Consider the following 8,741-nt stretch of genomic DNA (forward strand, 5'->3'; position numbering starts at 1 on the left):
CAGGTCGTATTTTCTCAAACATGAAATTTTCTGTATTTTGCTAATTTCTATAGGATTTAATTCATCACTATGCCCTGTAGAGTTGCGGGAATGGATCTGTACTTATGCACTTGCAACTTTTCATCTGTATCTGGAGCAGAACTCGATTACCTACATAGAGTGTACTTATGGTCTAAGGATGTCTACCATGGAATCTATGAAAGGTAGCAAACATATCCTTGAGATTCATATAACTTGCACTTATCTCTCTTTCATGTACTTCCTCTGATAATCTAAGATGTATGCTCAACAAAATAAGTAACAACTTACGTGCACAAATGACGGGTTTCTCATGTTGAGATTGTCTTCGTAACATCGTCACCTTTTTTTTTATGAGATGCAGTCCTGATTTTGCATCTACACCTTATCGTCCTTTCTAACTATTTAAAAACTTCTTTGAGATGGCTAACACTATATTTCTTTTTCACCATTAATATTTTTAGAGCTTGCTAATACATATATTTGGTGTTTCATTGTCAATTATTTTTTGTTGCAGAGTCTTACCTTTTCTCAACTATATCAGGTTAGTGTTATCAAAACATGATACTTAAAATGGACGTTTTTTTTCACGTAACTTATCTTTGGCGGTAAGTGTTTGTCATTTTTCCTTCGACAACATTACATCTAAACAAAATGAAAACTGTAAGGAGATGTGGCCATGCTTCTTATTAAGCAACCATTATGCTCCTGCTTCTTATTCATTTGACATTGAAGTGAATTCTAAAATGATTTTTAAAGCATTTCAATCCAACTAATCATGGTAGTTAAGATGTTAAAGGGGCATGCTTTTCTTAGTAACTCATCAGGACATACTAAGATTGGAATATGGCACCCAATCCCGTGTAGATCCATAAGCATACTATTTTTTGCAATCAAAGTTGCAAAGTATTATGATAAAACAAGTCGTATGATTTGATAAGCAGATTCTCTCTACCTAAAACCATAAGATATTTTAAGTGTTTCTACATACACTACTAGATGTTATATTAACATTCAAATATGTACTTATATAGATTTCCTGATATTCAACTTTTTGAGAAATAGTTCCAAAGTAAGTTATGGAAACTAATTCATATTCTTAGCATCTACATGTTTCTCAAAATAGCTAGCCCGTGCCGGTGCACGGGTTGATGACTAGTCTCTAGTAATTTATTTGTGCATGTGAAAAGGTGATTCATCCAATGGCTTTGCCAGATGCAACCATCGATCGAGAACTAGGCCAAAGTTGATTAACCAAAGCTAGCTAACTAAGCGTGTGGCTCTCGTCGGTGCCACTCATTGAGATCAACATACGAATTGATCAGTTAAAGGGTATGTTGTGTCTAATTAATATTGCCTCTTCAAATATATTGCATTCCCTGCCAAAAAGAAAGTATACGATCTTTACACGGTATGGCTATCTACCGTACAACATATGAGGTATAGCATGGCCTCTCTTGTGACAAATGGTGAACCATTGCATCTATAAATATACACGGGACGTTCCGGCAGGTACTTCTGTCACAACGGAATTAGACAGGGAACCCACAATGGAGTCGGTGCAGGTTCCATGGAGGTCGGAAATGTTGCGTAATATGCAGGACTGCAATGTGTTGTTCTTGGACAATAACGAGCCGACTACGTATGCGGAAGTGATGATATGTGCGTGCGTGCGTGCCTGCGTGCATTTGTGTAATCAGGGGTGGGCAGGGTGGTCAGGCTATGTTCCACTTCCACTCTGACATATCATATCCAATATATATTATAGAAGAAAATCTAAAAAGAAATATATTTTATATACGTTTTAATTGTTGGACTACCCTGACTCATTTTTTAAGTTTTTTAGGGATCCCATACTTTATTACTTTGGAATAATAATCAAAGGGATACAAAGGGGGCACCCCGACTCTTTGGAGATGGGATTTAGAACATTCAGCGGTCCACATACATAAATTCTCAAATAGTTGTAACCCACTACCTATTTTTCTCTTCATGCAATCATGCCAGGTCATCAAGTCTTGCATGTGTCCATAAGTTACAATTTGTGCAGTAATCAATCATGCATCTCAATTTCTTTCACTAATTTTTGTGCGGACATAGACCATGATGTTACACATTTTTGTAGCATGACCTACATATATTTGTACGTTGGACGCTTGGAGCAAATATATGTAGGTCATGATACACATCTTTGTTAAAACTGCCACCCCTTTGACTTCAATCCAATAGTTTTCTATTTTAATACAAATTTTTCTCACATGTCTCATATGCTTTATTCTTTTCAAAATATAATCCAAGAGCATGCTTAAATTTGTTTTGCAATCGTTTTAGTTTTTCAGCATATATTTATGCATATGTTTTATCATGGTTCCCGCAGCAACACGTGGGGCATCATCTAGTTGTTCTGAACATGTGTGGCCGCATTGGTGGGGGTGAGAGGTTTTCATAAACAGTGCATCTTCTCGGGAATGCCTACAATTAGGCACAGAAGTTAGGAAACGAAATGGCCTTAGTGATTTGCGCGGAGGAGTCCATCACCCACATTCTATTCACGTGCGTGGCAGATCAATTCCTATGGAGTTGCATGAAGGAAGTTGTGGGGTGTAGTGGTGCACCTCTGTTGTAGCCGATTTAATTGTGATCCCGGTTCAAACCTCGGGTAGGAGGAGACGCCTCACATGGACCTTATGGAATATCTGCAACAAACTTGCGATTGCCTGCAAACCTCTACTTCATGCTACATACGCCATTTTGAAATGTATTGCCTTCTTGCAAAAGTGGTGGTTACTCACTACAGATATGGATCACAGCATCCAGGACAATATCATCACCAAACTTTAGGGCATGTTGCGTCAGCTATCTCCCGTCAACTAGTGATCTTTCTCTTCCGCTCTTTTCTTCCTGTTGGATTTTCTTATGCTGTGAGCCCAACAGACTATTGTTGTTTTGTTTTCGGTACCATGTACTTTGTTTTCATTAGTTGGTGCTTCATTATGAAACAGGGCTACGCCCTGGTTTGCCGAGTTAGGCGGTAACTATTCATTTCGTTTGAACAAATGGATATATTTCATGGAGATACATATATTCCTTATAATATGAAAGATAACGAGAGCCTGCTATGTCCTCGTGTATGTTTCCAGTGTAGCCACCGCAGCCGTAACACACCTGACAGGCAGGCTGGAATTTGATCTGATGGTATTGAGCTAGTCGATAATGAGCGGTAGCTGCATCCTCCCTGCAGACACGGAAATATTGTCTCTTAAAATGTTGTGTTGCGGTCCTATATAGCAGGATATACCGCATGTAGGACGCGATGGAGACATGATGGAGACGCGCTTAGATTACTGAACATGAAGTACTTAAATTACCTTGATTTTGGTGTGTCTGCCAAACATCCTGCCTGCATGTGTCAAGCTACCCGTAATGGGAGTATCATAGGTAGTATCATGCATGCCAACTAAGCAATTTTGATGAAGTGGCATAGAATTAAATGAAGAAAGAGAGGCTTGAGTATCATATCATGATACCGTATCATATTAAATGACGTGCTACTTTGTGTCATGCATGACAATAAATGTAATCCTCTATGATACCAACATATGATACTATGCATTAGGGATGTAGTATTATAGACTAGTATCATATGCATGATACTAACGACTAAAGTTTAACACAGTTTACTTAGTTAATTAACTAGTATTAGCCTATAAGCTTGCTGCGAGGACCCATCCACGACCACGGGGAGAGTTAACCAAAGCTAATAATTAAGGGTGTGTGGCCGCTGCAACTAGTGCCGCTGAGATCATCATGTGAATAGATCAATCAAAAGGCAGTGTACTGTACTACCAAACAGTAACATGATGCGCATGCCATTTGGCAATCAAGTGCATCCCTGCATACAATACGGCCAAAAATGTAGTTGTGTACATGTTCAGACGGCAACATCGTCGTACCGTGTTATGCCAGCAGATACACATGCTTAGTATTAGCTAGCGTGCATTGGATGATTAATCTGTAATTATCACCTAGCGTATGCAACCATCATCAGGGGGTTGGAGTAATCCAAACATGAGTAAATTTCCATGTAATAGCGTGTCCTAATTAGTATTAGCTAGCAGGTGCAAGTACAAGTTGTGTCAGGCAAGTTGTGATTACGCTTGCCGGTGATTAGTTTTAGGTAAGTGGTAAGCTAGCTTTTTTTAGGGAATGCCTTCATGGCTCACTTTATTGCTCAAATCACAGATACATCGTCAATTAACAAAGACAATAAATCTAGGAGGTTCCTCAACCCACACATTTGGTTGATCACCAGTCTTTAGCTAGAGAATGAACGACTAAATTGGCCTCCCTCGGACAGTGAACAAAGCTAACTTTAGTAAACGAAATTGACTGAACAAGGATATCTTCGTATATGGAAGCAGCTGCCATTCCAGAAAATCCTTTGTTGATCAACGTATTTATGACTTCAATATTATCCGACTGAATCACCAACTTGTGAACCCCAACTTGATTAGCCAGATAAAGGCCATGAAGGACAGCAGTAGCTTCCGCAGTCGTCGCATCAAGTACTGTAGTTAGTTTCAGATTACTAGCAGCTACAAATTGGCCATTGTCTTCTCGAATAATAGCTCCTACTGACCCAGTTCCCAGGTCTATATCAAACCCTGCATCTACATTGATAGTCACATATCCCTCAGGATCCTTGCACCATTTACTCATTCTCCCCTTAACAGGCCTTGATGTCGCCCTTGTAAAATTAGCCACTAAAACGTGGATAGACATTGTTACATGAGATATGTCCTGCACCTTTTCATCATGCACCTTCTGTCTTCTCATCCACCAAATATACCAAGCCGTGGTTAATATTACTTCCCTAATATCACTTAATGATTTGTCCACTGGTTTGATAAAATTGCTTGCAAATAAATAGTCAAGGACTGCACTCCCAGCGCAATCAACCTCGCTAGCTTCTTTAACAATTTCCCATAATCCCATTCTCTTCCAAATTTCTCGAGCATGTAGACAATGAAATAAAGTATGTTTTATATCTTCACAAGACCTAGAACATATTGGACAAGAGCTAACTTTTGTGGCATGCCTGTTTGCTAGAACCCCATAGCAGGCAGGATCCCATGTAAGCACTTCCGCCCAAAAAATTTTATTTTTGCCGGCAATTTGCAAGACCATAGCTCCTCCCATACTTTAGTACAATTAACAGATCCTGGTCTTTCCAGTTCAATGATTTGTTTCCAAATTGAGATTCCCATTCCACATGATATGCCGATCTAGCTGAGAAAAGACCGTTTTTTATTAAACCTCCAAGCCACGAAATCTTCCATTTCGTGCTGACTTAAGGGGATCGCAAGGATGTGTTCCACATCTATAGGCCAGAAAATGGACCGTACTAGTTCTTCGTCCTAATCACCACTAATTGGATCAATAAGCTGGTCAACAGTCCGAATTAGTGCCTGACCTCTGGGTGTTAGTACCTTTCTATTTGAGTTTTGTGGGATCCACACATCCTCCCATATATCAATTTCCCTCCCGTCCCTTACTCTCTAGATAGCTCCCTTGTTAAAAGTATGTAATCCCGCCAAGATGCTCTGCCATGTGAATGATGAGCCCTTCTTCATTTTTGCTTTCATAATATCTCCATTTGGGAAGTGTTTACTCCTCAACTCTCTGGCGCAAAGGCTTTCGGGGTCTAATAAAATTCTCCAAACTTGTTTAGCTAACATTGCCTTAATAAAACAGTGCGGGTCTCTAAATCCCATTCCTCCTCGGATCTAATCCCTAACAAACTCTACTCCTACATTTTCCTCCATTTTTTCTTTGAACCAAAGGAGCCTTGCAAAGAATTTTCTAGGAATTCCGTAGGATAGTATTCTAGTAGGAAAATTTCCTTTAGGGCCCTTTGTTTTGCAGGAATAGATTCACATTCATATACATGATTGGTTCATATCCCTAACAATTCAAAGAAAAATACATTAGCTCGGATCTAATGGGGAAAAATCATATCCATTAAACCAAATAACATCTCTTTTTCTATAGAATTTGAGATATATGTTACCCCATTTCATGTTCCTACACTATGAAATAGAGAAGGCCTTAGGTTCCTTTGAAAGAACGAGAGATAATTTGGCAAAAAAAATATTATTTCGCGAAAGAACGAGAGATAAGATATAGTCTTGCACGGCCACTCATCTGCCCGGCTGCGTGTAAGTACGTACCGGATTGTCATGCATGGTCAACCTCTACCCGACCCAGCCTCTGCGTGTGGATCTTAACCAAAGGCAATAATTAAGCGTGTGTGGCCCCACGGCGCCGCTGAGATCATCATGTGAACTGATCAATCAAAATGCAGTGTCTAATCATGTGAACCCGTCAATTTCTACAAATAAACATTATGAACATGTGAACATGTGAACTGATCATCATGTTCACTAATTTTTAATGAACATATCTAGCGTGCAACCATCATATATATCAGTGGATGTAGGAGCGTCATTTGTTTGCGTGGTAAAAAATTGCCGCCACCTACTTCATCTATTAACTTCAATAGTAATGATCTTTCTAGCAGGAAATTGCTTGTCATCTACCGGAATTGAAGAAAACCCGGCAGTTCCACATCATATCGAGGCAGGCCAGAATTAAGAATGTGAGTTGATCGACATGGATGCATATTCTATTGTACCAGTATAACAAGGACCGATATCGGGGACCGGCCGGCCAGGCATATGGATACAGTGTACCAGGTTCTTGTGGGCAGAATGAGTCATATTTTTAAGGCTTACCATGTAGAACACTCGTCCCCTCCGCAAGCATTACCTACTAGATCGGGAACGCGCCTTGGCGCCAGGGTGCCGGTCCCAGCATTTTGATCAAGCAGGTAATGCCAAGATGGAAGCCAAATTATTAATGCGATACAGTCGCTCCAATATACTCCCTCTGTAATAACTTAATGTGCAAGGAGCTTTTTGGTATAAAAAAGGTCTTAAGATACAGAGGTTGTAGCTTCCATAATTTCATCTGAATCTCTTAAACAGAAAGAACCACACATACATTTACTCATTATGTTCCAATCAATAAGGTGTTAATTGGAAGGACTGGCTAAGAATAAGGCACTTCTAAGAAAAGGTGACACTTTCATGCCTGATCATAAGAAAAATGTACATCAATAGTCATATTATTTTAGCACCCAAAAAACACAAATTATCAAATTATAGTACTCAGATCCCTAGTTGCCTGATCTCCTTTTCCATTTTGAGAGCAGGAGTAGGAGAGGCCTGGTGCTTGATGTATTGAGCAAATAGTTAACTCAAGTAGTCCACGATTGAGTCTACAGCTCTTCCTTTCTGCTAGTGCTGCATTCCACTGTTTTACAGGCCTTGCAAAATGTTTGGAGGGCTCATCATACACAATACTCACTCAGCTTATATTCCATATTGACATGCTGTTTCTTATCGAACATGTTTCCGTATGCATCACTTCGTCGTCACTAAACATGGGGAGACAGAGAGCAGTAAATATTTAAATTGTTGCATTCAAAATAGGCGCTTTCAATACCCAATTGTGATAAGACAGAACAATGGAGTGCACAGCGGAAGCATCTATGTTCAGGCAGAACATAAGATCGTATCTGAAAGAGAAGAAATGGAGCTCATTTGCATGCTAGCTGATCATTCCAGTAACATGCATTGCTGACTCCATAACTAAAATAGCACTACTTTCTACCTTATGATATCTGGCATTAGTACTGTAAAAGAGTAACTACATGCATATGTGTATTTGGAAGCAATATCAATAAAATAGAATGGGCGGAAGAGGGATGTCGTGGGTGGTTTGAAGCATAAACATGGTACTACATGAACTGTAAGCGAGGCAAGGGGACCAGGAATAAATTGTTGCAGACTGGAAGGGTTAGCATATCATCCCTACTATTTCTTATAGCCTCAAAGTATCAAAGTGTATATTGCTGTTTTTCACATCCAACATACGCAAGTGACCGGCAATATTTTGTGGAAATTATAAGTACGACGTCATGTTAGATCTAAATGGAAATTAAAATTGGCAAGCGAAGTACATCTGTACTATGTTTAATACAGTATTTACCTTTTTTCAGTAAATTAGCTTTCCTGCCCTGAATTACTCATCCAGTAATCATATCACAATCGTCACTCATTATTATAGGCTTCACTTTTGCTTGCAAAACTCCACAGCATGTCTGTATATGGCAAGGTAATGACGATAGATGCTATCGATGCAGATACATAGTAAAAGATCATGGTGAAGTATAAAGCCCAAAACACATTATCTTTCAAATAAATTTCGAAACATAACAACTTGCTACTTGAAGGCTACTCACGGCTTAGCTGTATGGATTTTAGAACAGCGTACCTCAGGTGGAGCATAGGCGGTCGACGTTCCGGCGAAATTGCTAGAACAGGGACTGAGCTGTTGTGAGCTAGCTGTGCCCCCTTGAGCTGGCCCCTCCTCTTGGAGAGGACAATGATCTGGTCGTTGAGCGCCTTTCATGCCGTCCTTCAAGCGGAGCTCGACGATGTCGACGGCATACTTCCTGCTGCCGGCCACTTCGCCGGCCAAGTGGCACCCCTTCTCCTTGGGAGCGAGAAAACTACATGAAGACAACGCCTTTCGGTCCCCATCTGGGCTGGGGCGACCCGCGCTAGGGTTCAGCCCTGCCGCCGGCTCAATGCTAGATG

General features: G+C 40.1%; 1 long non-coding RNA gene across 2 annotated transcripts; it reads right to left on the reverse strand.

Annotated features, from left to right (window-relative positions):
• Positions 1–6,972: 6,972 nt before the first annotated feature.
• On the reverse strand, positions 6,973–8,721 carry LOC125532279. 2 transcript variants are annotated; one of them, XR_007293944.1, is made up of 3 exons: positions 8,416–8,712; positions 8,131–8,242; positions 6,973–7,516 (listed from the first exon to the last, which is right to left on the reverse strand). It is a non-coding gene; the product is annotated as an uncharacterized LOC125532279 (long non-coding RNA). The 2 variants fall into 2 exon arrangements; XR_007293943.1 differs by having other exon boundaries at positions 6,973–8,242; positions 8,416–8,721.
• Between the last annotated feature and the right edge of the window lie 20 nt (positions 8,722–8,741).

The sequence above is a fragment of the Triticum urartu genome, unplaced genomic scaffold (assembly GCF_003073215.2).
Source record: "Triticum urartu cultivar G1812 unplaced genomic scaffold, Tu2.1 TuUngrouped_contig_9564, whole genome shotgun sequence".
NCBI classification, from domain to species: Eukaryota; Viridiplantae; Streptophyta; class Magnoliopsida; order Poales; family Poaceae; genus Triticum; species Triticum urartu.